At 39.2% G+C, this 16,177-nt stretch overlaps 1 protein-coding gene and 1 pseudogene across 2 annotated transcripts in view; one reads left to right on the top strand and one right to left on the bottom strand.

Moving 5' to 3' along the window:
• FAAH2 (fatty acid amide hydrolase 2) overlaps positions 1 to 16,177 on the top strand; it is a 221,124-nt gene that overhangs the window by 72,662 nt on the left and 132,285 nt on the right. The window lies entirely within an intron of this gene.
• On the bottom strand, positions 2,200 to 10,053 carry LOC119623249 (T-complex protein 1 subunit zeta-like; annotated as a pseudogene).

Raw genomic sequence — 16,177 nt, 5'->3', positions numbered from 1 at the left:
ATTTGCTTCATCTTACTGATTTTATGGTCCTTTCTTTGTTCTTGACCCTAGAGTTTGATATTTTTTTTCAAATTTTATTTTAAGAACAGGGGATAAAGAAAATGTGGCACATATACACCATGGAATACTATGCAGCCACAAAAAAGATGAGTTCTTGTCTTTTGCAGGGACATGGATGAAGCTGGAAACCATCATTCTCAGCAAAATAACACAAAAACAGAAAACTAAACACTGCATGTTCTCACTCATAAGTGGGAATTGAACAATGAGAACACATGGACACAGGGAGAGGAACATCACACACCGGGGCCTGTTGGTGGGTGGGAGGCTAGGGGAGGGATAGGATTAGGAGAAATACCTAATGTAGATGATGGGTTGATGGGTGCAGCAAACCACCAGGGCACGTGTATACCTATGTAACAAACCTGCATGTTCTGCATATGTATCCCAGAACTGTATATTAGGCCTTTGTCAGATACAGAGTTTGCAAATATTTTCTCTCATTCTAGAAGTTTTCTATTTACACTGTTGATGGTTTCTTTTTCTGTGCAAAAGCTCTTTCACTTAAATATATCTTACTTGTCAAATTTTGTTTTTGTTGCAATTGCTTTTGGGTACTTAGTTATAAATTCCTTCCAAAGGATGATGTCCAGATGTTGTTTTCTAGATTTTCTTCTAGGATGTTTATAAGTTTAATCTTACATATGTCTTTAATCAATCTTGAGTTAAGTTTTGAATATGGTGAAATGTATTTTGCACATGACTAGCCAGTTATCTAAACGCCATTTATTGATAGGCACCTCATTCCCCATTACTTGTTATTGTCAATTTTGTGGAAGAACAGGTTATTTGTAGATTTGAAGCTTTATTTCTGGGTTCTCTATCCAGTTCCATTGGTCTAGGTGTCTGGTTTTGTAACAATATGATAGTGCTTGGTTACTGCAGCCTTATAGTGTAATTTGAAGTTGAATAATGTGATGCCTCCAGCTTTGTTGTCTTTGCTTAAAATTGCTTTGGCTATTTGGACTTTTCTTGGTTCCATATGAATTTTAGAATAGATTCTTCTAATTCTGCAATAAATCACGTTGATAGTTTGATGGGGATAGCAAGGAATCTGTAAATGGCTTTGGGAAGTATGGCCATTTTAACAATATTAATTCTTCAAATTCATGGGCATAGAATGTTTTACTTTGTTGTCATCTCTGATTTATTTTAGCAAAGTTTTATAATTCTCAAACTCAAAAACTTTCAACTCCCTGGTTAGCTATATTCCTAGGTATTTTATTCTCTTTGTGGCTATCATAAATATATTACTCTTCATTTGACTGTCAGCATGAATGTTATTGGCGTCTAAAAGTGCTACTGATTTTTGTGCATTGATTTTGTATCCTGAAACTCTAATGAAGGAGTTTATCAATTCTAGGAGTCTTTTGGCACAGTGTTTAGGACTTTCTATATATAAGACTATATAATCTGTAAAGATAAATATAATGACTTCCTTTCTTTTATTGGGGTTCCTTTTTTTCTTATTCTTGCCTAATTGCTCTGGCTAGGACTTCCTAGCACTATGTTGAATAGGAGTGATGAGGGTGGGCACCCTTGTCTTTTTCCAGTTCTCTAGGGGAACACTTCAAGGTTTAGTCAATTTAGGATAATGTTGGCTGTTACTTTTTCAATGATGGTTCTTATTATTTTGAGGTATGTTCCATGGTGCCTAGTTTTTAGAGGATTTTTAACATTGGAGGTATGATGAATTTTATGAAAAGTCTTTTCTGCATTCATTGAGATAGCATTATATATATATATATATATATATATATATATATATATATAGATAGATAGATAGATGATAGATAGATAGATAGGAGGTATGATGAATTTTATGAAAAGTCTTTTCTGCATTCATTGAGATAGCATTATAGATAGATAGATAGATAGATAGATAGATAGATAGATAGATAGATGTATGTACGTATGTTTTTTATCTAACATGGAATTTTATGTCACTACTGCTAAGGCAAAATATCCTGTTCACTGGGTAAAAGACCTGCTTTATGTGTATACGCTTCAGTGCAATTTTAAAAAACACTGTAATTTCAGAACTTCCAAATTTCAACAGATGCCAGCGTTCTCTCCTTTTTCATATGGTAAAAATCCATTTGAAGCTTGGACAAGAATTCCACAGCTGTATTCCTCAGGATCACTTTGCAGAGTCTTCAAGACTCAGATACAGAGGAAGCTTCAATTCAACCTTTCAGAGAAGACATTCCAGCTCTCATGATCTCATCAACCAAGAGAATGTTGGTGGCGATCACAGTGCAGGAGTGAAGAAGCTGCTTCTTTACAAAATAGTTATCCCATACGCATACTTCTGCTGCTACTATTGGCTCACCTGTGTTCAGGTCCACACCCACAAGCTGACCTGATTCTGAATGTTCTGCTTGAATTTTAGCTAATGTTTCCTGAAGGTCAAAACGAGAGTTCTGAGCAAGAAACTTGGGAATAATGAGCAACGCATCAGCAAATGCTTGGACTCCAAGCTGTGCCCTGCCATTTACACTGGGCTTATATTTAATCAGGGCTTCTGCCATAGCCACTTCCACAGCACCAGCAACTGCAACCACACAGCCATCATCAATAGCATTTTTGACAGCCCTCAAGCCATCCCTCACTGCGTCTTTGATCTGAGTGAGTGTGTGCTTATTTGGTCCTTTGATCAATAAAGTGACAGAACGAGGGTTGTTACATTTCTCAATAAAGGCGAACTTCTCTTCTTCCAATGTATACTTATATACAAGTCCTGCATGTCCCAAGCAGCCAGGACTTAGGTTGTCAAAATAATTCAGGGCTACCCCACCACAAGCAAGAGTCAGCCTCTCCATATTTCTCCTTTTAGCTCTACACAGAGCAAGTATGCCATCTTTATTTTATTTTATTTTTTTATTATACTTTAAGATCTAGGGTACATGTGGATAATGTGCAGATTTGTTACATATGTATACCTGTGCCATGTTGGCGTGCCGCACCTATCAACTCGTCAGCACCCATCAACTCGTCATTTACATCAGGTATAACTCCCAATGCAATCCCTCCCCCCTCTCCCCTCCCCGTGATAGGCCCCGGTGTGTGATGTTCCCCTTCCCAAGTCCAAGTGATCTCATTGTTTAGTTCCCACCTATGAGTGAGAACATGCGGTGTTTGGTTTTCTGTTCTTGTGATAGTTTGTTAAGAATGATGGTTTCCAGCTGCATCCATGTCCCTACAAAGGACACAAACTCATCCTTTTTTTTATGGCTGCATGGTATTCCATGGTGTATATGTGCCACATTTTCTTAATCCAATCTGTCACTGATGGACATTTGGGTTGATTCCAAGTCTTTGCTATTGTGAATAGTGCCACAATAAACATCCGTGTGCATGTGACTTTATAGCAGCATAATTTATAATCCTTTGGGTATATACCCAGTAATGGGATGGCTGGGTCATATGGTACTTCTGGTTCTAGACCCTTGAGGAATCCCCATACTGTTTTCCATAATGGTTGAACTAGTTTACAATCCCACCAACAGTGTAAAAGTGTTCCTATTTCTCCACATCCTCTCCAGCACCTGTTGTTTCCTGACTTTTTCATGATCACCATTCTAACTGGTGTGAGATGGTATCTCATTGTGGTTTTGATTTGCATTTCTCTGATGGCCAGTGATGATGAGGATTTTTTCATGTGTCTGTTGGCTGTATGAATGTCTTCTTTTGAGAACTGTCTGTTCATATCCTTTGCCCACTTTTTGATGGGGTTGTTTGTTTTTTTCTTGTAAATTTGTTTGAGTTCTTTGTAGGTTGTGGATATTAGCCCTTTGTCTGATGAGTAGATTGCAAAAATTTTCTCCCATTCTGTAGGTTGCCTCTTCACTCTAATGGTAGTTTCTTTTGCTGTGCAGAAGCTCTTTAGTTTAATGAGATCCCATTTGTCAATTTTGGCTTTTGTTGCCGTTGCTTTTGGTGTTTTAGACTTGAAGTCCTTGCACATGCCTATGTCCTGAATGGTATTACCTAGGTTTTCTTCTAGAGTTTTTATGGTATTAGGTCTAACATTTAAGTCTCTAATCCATCTTGAATTAATTTTCATATAAGGAGTAAGGAAAGGATCCAGTTTCAGCTTTCTACTTATGGCTAGCCAATTTTCCCAGCACCATTTATTAAATAGGAAATCCTTTCCCCATTTCTTGTTTTTCTCAGGTTTGTCAAAGATCAGATGGCTGTAGATGTGTGGTATTATTTCTGAGGACTCTGTTCTGTTCCATTGGTCTATATCTCTGTTTTGGTACCAGTACCATGCTGTTTTGGTTACTGTAGCCTTGTAGTATAGTTTGAAGTCAGGTAGCGTGATGCCTCCAGCTTTGTTCTTTTGACTTAGGATTGTCTTGGCAATACGGGCTCTTTTTTGGTTCCATATGAACTTTAAAGCAGTTTTTTCCAATTCTGTGAAGAAACTCATTGGTAGCTTGATGGGGATGGCATTGAATCTATAAATTACCTTGGGCAGTATGGCCACTTTCATGATATTGATGCTTCCTATCCATGAGCATGGTATGTTCTTCCATTTGTTTGTGTCCTCTTTTATTTCACTGAGCAGTGGTTTGTAGTTCTCCTTGAAGAGGTCCTTTACATCCATTGTAAGTTGGATTCCTAGGTATTTCATTCTCTTTGAAGCAATTGTGAATGGAAGTTCATTCATGATTTGGCTCTCTGTTTGTCTGTTACTGATGTATAAGAATGCTTGTGATTTTTACACATTAATTTTGTATCCTGAGACTTTGCTGAAGTTGCTTATCAGCTTAAGGAGATTTTGGGCTGAGACAATGGGGTTTTCTAAATATACAATCATGTCATCTGCAAACAGGGACAATTTGACTTCTTCTTTTTCTAACTGAATACCCATGATTTCTTTCTCTTGCCTGATTGCCCTAGCCAGAACTTCCAACACTATGTTGAACAGGATTGGTGAGAGAGGGCATCCCTGTCTTGTGCCAGTTTTCAAAGGGAATTTTTCCAGTTTTTGCCCATTCAGTATGATATTGGCTGTGGGTTTGTCATAAATAGCTCTTATTATTTTGAGGTACGTTCCATCAATACCGAATTTATTGAGAGTTTTTAGCATGAAGGGCTGTTGAATTTTGTCAAAAGCCTTTTCTGCCTCTATTGAGATAATGATGTGGTTCTTGTCTTTGGTTCTGTTTATATGCTGGATTATGTTTATTGATTTGCGAATGTTGAACCAGCCTTGCATCCCAGGGATGAAGCCCACTTGATCATGGTGGATAAGCTTTTTGATGTGCTGCTGGATCCGATTTGCCAGTATTTTATTGAGGATTTTTGCATTGATGTTCATCAGGGATATTGGTCTAAAATTCTCTTTTTTTGTTGTGTCTCTGCCAGGCTTTGGTATCAGGATGATGTTGGCCTCATAAAATGAGTTAGGGAGGATTCCCTCTTTTTCTATTGACTGCAATAGTTTCAGAAGGAATGGTACTAGCTACTCCTTGTACCTCTGGTAGAATTCAGCTGTGAATCCATCTGGTCCTGGACTTTTTTTGGTTGGTAGGCTATTAATTATTGCCTCAATTTCAGAGCTTGCTATTGGTCTCTTCAGGAATTCAGGTTCTTCCTGGTTTAGTCTTGGGAGAGTGTAAGTGTTCAGGAAATTATCCATTTCTTCTAGATTTTCCAGTTTATTTGCGTAGAGGTGTTTATAGTATTCTCTGATGGTAGTTTGTTTTTCTGTGGGGTTGGTGGTGATATCCCCTTTATCATTTTTTATTGCATCTATTTCATTCTTCTCTCTTTTCTTTTTTATTAGTCTTGCTAGCAGTCTATCAATTTTGTTGATGTTTTCAAAAAACCAACTCCTGGATTCATTGATATTTTGGAGAGTGTTTTGTGTCTCTGTCTCCTTCAGTTCTGCTCTGATCTTAGTTATTTCTTGCCTCCTGCTAGCTTTTTAATGTGTTGTTCTTGCTTCTCTAGTTCTTTTAATTGCGATGTTAGAGTGTCAATTTTAGATCTTTCCAGCTTTCTCTTGTGGGCATTTGGTGCTCTAAATGTCTCTCTACACACTGCTTTAAATGTGTCCCAGAAATTCTCGTATGTTGTATCTTTGTTCTCATTGGTTTCAAAGAACATCTTTATTTCTGCCTTCATTTCGTTATGTACCCAGTAGTCACTCAGGAGCAGGTTGTTCAGTTTCCATGTAGTTAAGCGGTTTTGCTTGAGTTTCTTAGTCCTGAGTTCTAGTTTGATTGCACTGTTTTCTGAGAGACAGTTTGTTATAATTTCTGTTCTTGTACATTTGCTGAGGAGTGCTTTACTTCCAATTATGTGGTCAATTTTGGAATAAGTGTGATGTGGTGCTGAGTAGAATGTATATTCTATTGATTTGGGGTGGAGAATTCTGTAGATGTCTATTAGATCTGCTTGCTGCAGAGTTGAGTTCAATTCCTGGATATCCTTGTTAACTTTCTGTCTCGTTGATCTGTCTAATGTTGACAGTGGAGTGTTGAAGTCTCCCATTATTGTTGTATGGGAGTCTAAGTCTCTTTGTAAGTCTCTAAGGACTTGCTTTATGAATCTGTGTGCTCCTGTATTGGGTGCATATATATTTAGGATAGTTAGCTCTTCCTGTTGAATTGATCCCTTTACCATTATGTAATGGCCTTCTTTGTCTCTTTTGATCTTTGATGGTTTAAAGTCTGTTTTATCAGAGACTAGTATTGCAACCCCTGCTTTTTTTTGTTCTCCATTTGCTTGGCAGACCTTCCTCCATCCCTTTATTTTGAGCCTATGTATGTCTCTGCATGTGAGATGGGTCTCCTGAATACAGCAAACTGATGGGTCTTGACTCTTTATCCAGTTTGCCAGTCAGTGTCTTTTAATTGGAGCATTTAGTCCATTTACATTTAAGGTTAATATTGTTATGTGTGAACTTGATCCTGTCATTATGATATTAACTGGTTATTTTGCTCATTAGTTTATGCAGTTTCTTCCTAGCCTCGATGGTCTTTACATTTTGGCATGTTTTTGCAATGGCTGGTACCGTTTGTTCCTTTCCATGTTTAGTGCTTCCTTCAGGGTCTCTTGTAAGGCAGGCCTAGTGGTGACAAAATCTCTAAGCATTTGCTTATCTGTAAAGGATTTTATTTCTCCTTCACTTACAAAACTTAGTTTGGCTGGATATGAAATTCTGGGTTTAAAATTCTTTTCTTTAAGAATGTTGAATATTGGCCCCCACTCTCTTCTGGCTTGTAGAGTTTCTGCCGAGAGATCTGCTGTTAGTCTGATGGGCTTCCCTTTGTGGGTAACCTGACCTTTTTCTCTGGCTGCCCTTAAGATTTTTTCCTTCATTTCAACTTTGGTGTATCTGGCATTTATGTGTCTTGGAGTTGCTCTTCTTCAGGAGTATCTTTGTGGCATTCTCTGTATTTCCTGAATTTGAATGTTTGCCTTCCCTACTAGGTTGGGGAAGTTCTCCTGGATGATATCCTGCAGAGTGTTTTCCAACTTGGTTCCAATTTCCCCCTCACTTTCAGGCACCCCAATCAGACGTAGATTTGGTCTTTTTACATAATCCCATACTTCTTGCAGTCTTTGTTCATTTCTTTTTCTTCTTTTTTCTTTAGGTTTCTCTTCTCGCTTCATTTCTTTCATTTGATCCTCTATCGCTGATACTCTTTCTTCCAGTTGATCGAGTCAGTTACTGAAGCTTGTGCATTTGTCACTTATTTCTTGTGTCATGGTTTTCATCTCTGTCCATTCGTTTATGGCCTTCTCTGCATTAATTATTCTAGTTATCAATTCTTCCACTTTTTTTTTTCAAGATTTTTAGTTTCTTTGTGGTGGGTATGTAATTCCTCCTTTAGCTCTGAGAATTTTGATGGACTGAAGCCTTCTTCTCTCATCTCGTCAAAGTCATTCTCCGTCTAGCTTTGATCTGTTGCTGGCGATGAGCTGCATTTCTTTGCAGGGGGCGATGCACTCTTAGTTTTTGAGTTTCCAGCTTTTCTGCCCTGCTTTTTCCCCATATTTGTGGTTTTATCTGCCTCTGGTCTTTGATGATGGTGATGTACTGATGGGGTTTTGGTGTGGGTGTCCTTCTTGTTTGATAGTTTTCCTTCTAACAGGACCCTCAGCTGTAGGTCTGTTGGAGATTGCTTTAGGTCCACTCCAGACCCTGTTTGCCTGGGTGTCAGTAGCAGAGGCTGCAGAAGATAGAATATTGCTGAACAGCGAGTGTACCTGTCTGGTTCTTGCTATGGAAACTTCCTCTCAGGGGTGTACTGCACAGTGTGAGGTATAGGGTGTTGGTCTGCCCCTAGTGGGGGATGTCTCCCAGTTAGGCTACTCAGGGGTCAGGGACCCACTTGAGCAGGTAGTCTGTCCGTTCTCAGATCTCAGCCTCTGTGTTGGGAGATCCACTGCTCTCTTCAAAGCTGTCAGACAGAATCGTTTATGTCTGCAGAGGTTTCAGCTGCTTTTTGTTTTTATTGTTGTTGTTTAGCTGTGCCCTGTCCCCAGAGGTGGAGTCTACAGAGAGAGGTAGGACTCCTTGAGCTGCTGTGAGCTCCACCCAGTTCGAGCTTCCTAGCAGCTTTGTTTATCTACTTAAGCCTCAGCAATGGCGGGCGCGCCTCCCCCAGCCTTGCTGCTGCCTTGTGGTTAGATGGCAGACTGCTGTGCTAGCAATGAGGGAGGCTCCGTGGGCGTGGGACCCTCCTGGCCAGGTGTGGGATATAGTCTCCTGGTGTGCCCGTTTGCTAAGATCCTTGGTAGAGCGCAGTATTGGGGTGGGAGTTACCCGATTTTCCAGGTGTTGTGTGTCTCAGTTCCCCTGGCTAGGAAAAGGGATTCCCTTCCCCCTTGCGCTTCCTAGGTGAGGCGATGCCTCCCCCTGCTTCAGCGTTCGCTGGTCCAGCTGCAGCAGCTTACCAGCTTGATTGTCAGGCACTCCCTAGTGAGATAAACCCAGTACCTCAGTTGAAAATGCAGAAATCACCTCTCTTCTGTGTCACTCACGCTGGGAGTTGGAGACTGGAGCTGTTCCTATTCAGCCATCTTGCTCCGCCCCCCTATGCCTTCTTTTGAAAGAGCATCTAAAGAAAAGAGGTCAATCTCCTTTTGATTAATAACAACAAATCCTTTATCTGAATCACCACAGACTTTCCTTTTCAGTTCTTTTTTTTTTTTTAACTCTATCTTCAATGAATTTTCTTTAAGCTTTCTTGAGTTTTTCTCTCTCTTCTGCACTTTTGTAAAAAAAAGAGCCATAATTCACTTCTGTTTTTTCATACTCTAATGATACGTTACAGGTGAGGACGTATTCATCTTCCACCCTTTTCTTCATATGAGGATGCCGTGCTCCGTGGTCCAAAACAAGCCCTCTGATTAAGCTTGTATCAGTTTCAGATTTATGTTTCATCTCCATGATCTCAATCATGAAGAGATCAATAGGTTCATCTTATTTTTTAATGGGCAAAATGGAGTCCACTACAGCCTCTGTTAAGACATCTACAAGTTCAGCATGAACTTTAGTAGGAAGAGATGTTCTGGCCATATCTGTAAGTGCTTCCCTGTCCATCTCTCTGCTTACTTGACTTCTTCCAAAAACTGAAGGGCCTTTTCCTTTGCAGCTTCAAATTCTTCAGCGATTATTCAGGCATGAAGGCCTTCAGAAATGTAGAGATCCGCCTGTTTCAGTAGCTCTCCAATGATTAGCACATTGGAAGTCGTAGCATCACCAGTTATATCATCCTGGCCTGTTGCTACCTTTGCTATTAAGGAAGCTGTTGGATGTTGAACTTGCATTTCGTGAAGCAGCACATTGCCATCTTTAGTAAGTTCGATGTCTCCAGCGCCAGAAACGAGCATCTTCACGGTGCCCTTGGGTCCTAGGTTGGTCCTTAGCACGTCCTGCAGACCCCGCGCAGCACTGATGTTGACCGCCAACGCCGCCTGCGCTCGGGCCACCTTGGTCTTGGCGTTCAGGGTTTTCACCGCCACCATAGCTGCTCCAGCGGAGGAAAAGGAAACGATGCTGAGAGCCCATCGCTGGTGCGCAGATAGTCATATATTTTTTAAAGGAAAACTGTTTATGTGATTAATCACATTCATTGATTTGCATATGTTGAGCAATTTCTGCACCACAGAAATAAAACATTAATTTTTTTATATGCTTCAGAATTTCATTTGCTAGTATGTTGTTGAGGATTTTTGCATTTATGTTCATCATAGATGTCGGCCTGTAGGTTTTTTTTGTTTTGTTTTGTTTTGTTTTGTTTGTATTGGTGGGCTTCGGTGTCAGAATGATTCATGCTTCACAGAATGAGTTAACGAAGAGTCCCTCCTTCTTGACTTTTTGGAATAATTTAAGTAGTATGGGTATCAGATTTTCTTTGTACATCTGGCAGAATTTGGCTATGAATCCGTTTGGTGCAGGGCTTTTTTCTTGGTAGTTTTTAAATTACTGATTTAATTTTGGAATGCATTATTTGTCTTTTCAGGGTTTTGGTTTCTTTCTGGTTCAATCTTGGGAGATTGTGAGTTTCCAGGAATGTATTCATTTCTTCTAGGTTTTCTAGGTTGTGTGCAGAGAGGTGTTTGTAATAGTCTCTGCGGATTTTTTGTGTTTCTGTGTGGTCACATGCAACATAATCTTCATCACTTCTACTTGTGCTTATTTGGATCCTCTCTCTCTCTTTTTTTTTTTTTTTTTTGCTAATATATCCCCTAGTATTTTAGCCTTGTTGATTCTTCCAATGATTCACCTTTTGTGTGTTTTTTTTTTTTTTTTTTGGTTTTTGTATGGATTTTGCAATCTAGATTTTGTTCAGCTCTTCTTTAATTTTAGTTATTTCTTTTTAAATAGTAACTTTAGAGTCTCTCTTGCTTCTCTGTTCCACCAGGTGTAATGTTAGGGTATTAATTTGAGATTTTTCTAATTTCTTGATGTAGGTGTTCATCACTCCCCACTTTCCTCTTAACAGGTTTTCCCTGTGTCCCAAGATTCTGGTATGTATTGACTCTGATTTCACTAATTTCAAAAAGTTTTTTTGATTACTGCTTTACTTTCCATCTTAACCAAAAAGTCATTCAGGAGCATGTTGTTTAATTTCCATGTAATTATGTGGTTTTGAGAGATTGTCTTGGTATTGATTTTTATTTTTATTGCACTGTGGTCTATGAGTATAGTTGTTATTATACATTTTTAAAAATTAGTTTAGATGTGTTTTATGGTGGAGCATGTGATTGAGCTTAGAATATATGCTATATACAGATGAGAAAAATGTATATTTGACTGTTGGTTGGAGTATTCTGTAGATATCTATTAGGTCCAATTGATCAAGTATCAAGATTTAGTCCAGAATACCTTGGTTAGTTTTTTGCTTTGATTATCTGTTTAACTTGTCAATGGAATGTTGAAGTCTCTCACTTTTACTGTGTGGTTGTTTCTGTATGTTTTTGCGGCTGTAGGTACTCGTCTTTCATTTCCATATTTAGCACTCACTTAAGGACCCCTTGCAAGGCAGGTCTGATATTAACAAATTTTGTTAGCATTTGCTTGTCTGAAAAAGATTTTATTTCTCTTTCATTTATGAAGTTAGTTTGGCAGAATATGACATGCATGGTTGGAATTTCTTTTGTATAGGGATGCTGATTATAGGTCTCCACTCTCTTCTGGCTTATAAGGCTTCTGCTGAAAGTTCTGCTGTTAGCCTTAATGAGTTCCCTTTGTAGGTGACATGCTCCCTCTCTCTAGCTGCCGTTAAAATTTTTTCTTTCACATTGACTTTGAAGAATCTGATGACTCTGTGCTTTTGGCATGGTTGTCTCATGTAGTGTCTTGCAGGAGTTCTCCACATTTCCTATATTTGCATGCTGATCTCTCTAGCAACACTGGGGATATTTTTATGCACAGTATACTCCAATATTTCTTCCACATTGCTTGCTCTCTCTATCTCTTTCAGGAATGCCATTGAGTCTGAGGTTCTGTCTTTTTACAGAATCCTGCATTTTTTGGAGCTTTTGTTCATTTTTTTCTCTATTATTTACCATTGTTCTCCTATGTTGAATCAAAGGAGAAGTTTCTGAGTGCCGATATTTTTTCCTCAGGTTGGTCTGTTCTGTTATTTTATTATTTTATTTTATTATTTTATTTTTTTTTATTATTATACTTTGAGTTCTAGGGTACATGTGCATAACGTGCAGGTTTGTTACATATGTATACTTGTGCCATGTTGGTGTTTTGTTATTAATGCTTCCAATTGCACTTTGAATTTCCTGTAGTGAATTTTTGATTTTCAGATCAGTTTGTATTTTTCTTAAAATGGCAGCTATCTATCAACTCTTGAACTATTTTACTGTGTCCCTTTTATGTTTTTCAACCTTCTCTTGTATGTTGATGAACTTCCTTGCCATCCGGATTCTAATTTCTACGTGTGTAATTTCAGCCATTACAGTTTGATTAAGAACCATTGGTGCCGTTGTTTGGAGGTAAGAAGACACTGTAACTTCTAATGTTGCCAGAGTTCTTGCACTATTTCTTTCTTTCTTTTTTTTCTTCATCTGTGTGGACTAATGTTCCTTTAGTCTTTGAAGTTGCTCCCTTTTGGATGAGGCTTTTGCTTTTCTTTTTCTTTGATATTCTTGAAGGTTTGACTGGTATAAGTTAGGTTTAGTTGACTGGCATCATTTTCAGATGCTTTCAGGGGCTAAGGCTCAGCTCAGCACTCCTGGGCTACATGCTCTAGCCCTAGTGAACTGGGACCTAGTCCATAGCTTTATTCTCTTGCCCCTTGGGGGTTAAATATCTGTTGCCCTGGAGGGGCCAATGTGTTCCCAGCCCATTGGCAACAACACTGACAGACACTGCTAGCAAAGGTACTCCAGTGGGCTGACGGTCATCCCCCACATGGGTGCACATCAGTGGAGCAGCAGGGGTCCCAAAGCTTGCTCATGCCAGCAGGGTGGTGTTTTTTCCATACGCATGTGCATGCTGGCAGGGTGATGAGGGGAGGCTGTGGGCAAGCATACACCCACAAGGGAAAGCTGTGGGTGGTCATGTGCTGCTGGAAGTCTGTCTGCAAAAGCACTCCAACAGTTAAGCAGGGCTTGCCACTGAGGGATCGATGGCAGTGGATGCTGGTAAACAGTGGAGGCTGCACTGCAAGTGGGTGTAGCTAGGCAGGACCCTGGCAGAGGCTGGCAGATAAGGGGGAGCTCAGATCAGACTGGCCCTGTCCCACAGGCAACACAGCCATGTTCTTTTCAGTTCCAACAAAGGCTAGAGCAGCCTGGAGGAATATGGCAATCTTTGGGGAGTTGGCAGCCATGACTGTGCTCCATTGCAGTCATTTCTACACAAAACCCCTGGACTCCATACAGGCTGGAGTTCTGTGTCTGCTAACTCTCCAGGCAGTTCTCTTTGCTAGTTCAGATGTTCATGGGGTTGTGTGTTAAATGACTTTTTCCTATATTTATCTGTGTGTTGTATAAACTCATACACAGTGACCTTGCATTACATTTTAAATGTTGAAATATATCATACACAGCATATATAAGTAATAATATATTCAGTTAAGATGTTGATTATTATAAAGGAAAGTGAAAATATCAACATCTAAGGTTAACTTAGAATCTGTCCAAGGGTCCATGAAGTCAAAATTATTTTACAATAATGCTAAGATATAATTGACACTTTTCATTATGTTGACATTTGTAGTCATGTTTCAAAAGCAATGTTATCCAAAGTGGCTGCACATTAGCATGAACAAGACAGTAACACTAAATTGCACTGCTAGTCATTGTATTCTTTACTGCTACACACACTTAGTAAAGAATAAATAAAAAGTTAAATTTTTAAAAAAATTTATTTATTATTATTATACTTTAAGTTGTAGGGTACATGTGCATAACGTGCAGGTTTGTTACATATGTATACTTGTGCCATGTTGGTGTGCTGCACCCATCAACTCGTCATTTACATCAGGTATAACTCCCAGTGCAATCCCTCCCCCCTCCCCCCTCCCCATGATAGGCCCCGGTGTGTGATGTTCCCCTTCCCGAGTCCAAGTGATCTCATTGTTCAGTTCCCACCTATGAGTGAGAACATGCGGTGTTTGGTTTTCTGTTCTTGTGATAGTTTGTTAAGAATGATGGTTTCCGGCTGCATCCATGTCCCTACAAAGGACACAAACTCATCCTTTTTTATGGCTGCATAGTATTCCATGGTGTATATGTGCCACATTTTCTTAATCCAATCTGTCACTGATGGACATTTGGGTTGATTCCAAGTCTTTGCTATTGTGAATAGTGCTGCAATAAACATACGTGTGCATGTGTCTTTATAGCAGCATAATTTATAATCCTTTGGGTATATACCCAGTAATGGGATGGCTGGGTCATATGGTACATCTAGTTCTAGATCCTTGAGGAATCGCCATACTGTTTTCCATAATGGTTGAACTAGTTTACAATCCCACCAACAGTGTAAAAGTGTTCCTATTTCTCCACATCCTCTCCAGCACCTGTTGTTTCCTGACATTTTCATGATCGCCATTCTACCTGGTGTGAGATGGTATCTCATTGTGGTTTTGATTTGCATTTCTCTGATGGCCAGTGATGATGAGCATTTTTTCATATGTCTGTTGGCTGTATGAATGTCTTCTTCTGAGAAATGTCTGTTCATATCCTTTGCCCAATTTTTGATGGGGTTGTTTGTTTTTTTCTCATAAATTTGTTTGAGTTCTTTGTAGGTTCTGGATATTAGCCTTTTGTCAGATGAGTAGATTGCAAAAATTTTCTCCCATTCTGTAGGTTGCCTGTTCACTCTGATAGTAGTTTCTTTTGCTGTGCAGAAGCTCTTTAGTTTCATTAGATCTCATTTGTCAATTTTGGCTTTTGCTGCTGTTGCTTTTGGTGTTTTAGACATGAAGTCTTTGCCCATGCCTATGTCCTGAATGGTACTACCTGGGTTTTCCTCTAGAATTTTTATGGTATTAAGTCTAACATTTAAGTCTCTAATCCATCTTGAATTAATTTTCGTATAAGGAGTAAGGAAAGGATCCAGTTTCAGCTTTCTACTTATGGCTAGCCAATTTTCCCAGCACCATTTATTAAATAGGGAATCCTTTCCCCATTTCTTGTTTCTCTCAGGTTTGTCAAAGATCAGATGGCTGTAGATGTGTGGTATTATTTCTGAGGACTCTGTTCTGTTCCATTGGTCTATATCTCTGTTTTGGTACCAGTACCATGCTGTTTTGGTTACTGTAGCCTTGTAGTATAGTTTGAAGTCAGGTAGCGTGATGCCTCCAGCTTTGTTCTTTTGACTTAGGATTGTCTTGGAGATGCGGGCTCTTTTTTGGTTCCATATGAACTTTAAAGCAGTTTTTTCCAATTCTGTGAAGAAGCTCATTGGTAGCTTGATGGGGATGGCATTGAATCTATAAATTACCTTGGGCAGTATGGCCATTTTCACGATACTGATTCTTCCTATCCATGAGCATGGTATGTTCTTTCATTTGTTTGTGTCCTCTTTTATTTCACTGAGCAGTGGTTTGTAGTTCTCCTTGAAGATGTCCTTTACATCCCTTGTAAGTTGGATTCCTAGGTATTTTATTCTCTTTGAAGCAATTGTGAATGGAAGTTCATTCCTGATTTGGCTCTCTGTTTGTCTGTTACTGGTGTATAAGAATGCTTGTGATTTTTGCACATTAATTTTGTATCCTGAGACTTTGCTGAAGTTGCTTATCAGCTTAAGGAGATTTTGGGCTGAGACAATGGGGTTTTCTAAATATACAATCATGTCATCTGCAAACAGGGACAATTTAACTTCTTCTTTTCCTAACTGAATCCCCTTGATTTCTTTCTCTTGCCTGATTGCCTAGCCAGAAATTCCAACACTATGTTGAACAGGAGTGGTGAGAGAGGGCATCCCTGTCTTGTGCCAGTTTTTAAAGGGAATTTTTCCAGTTTTTGCCCATTCAGTATGATATTGGCTGTGGGTTTGTCATAAATAGCTCTTATTATTTTGAGGTACGTTCCATCAATACCAAATTTATTGAGCGTTTTTAGCATGAAAGGCTGTTGAATTTTGTCAAAAGCCTTTTCTGCCTCTATTGAGATAATGATG

This window comes from Chlorocebus sabaeus, chromosome X (assembly GCF_047675955.1).
Source record: "Chlorocebus sabaeus isolate Y175 chromosome X, mChlSab1.0.hap1, whole genome shotgun sequence".
Classification (NCBI taxonomy): Eukaryota; Metazoa; Chordata; class Mammalia; order Primates; family Cercopithecidae; genus Chlorocebus; species Chlorocebus sabaeus.
The sequence above is the reverse complement of the archived record's forward strand: the minus strand, read 5'-3'. Positions and strand labels throughout refer to the sequence as shown.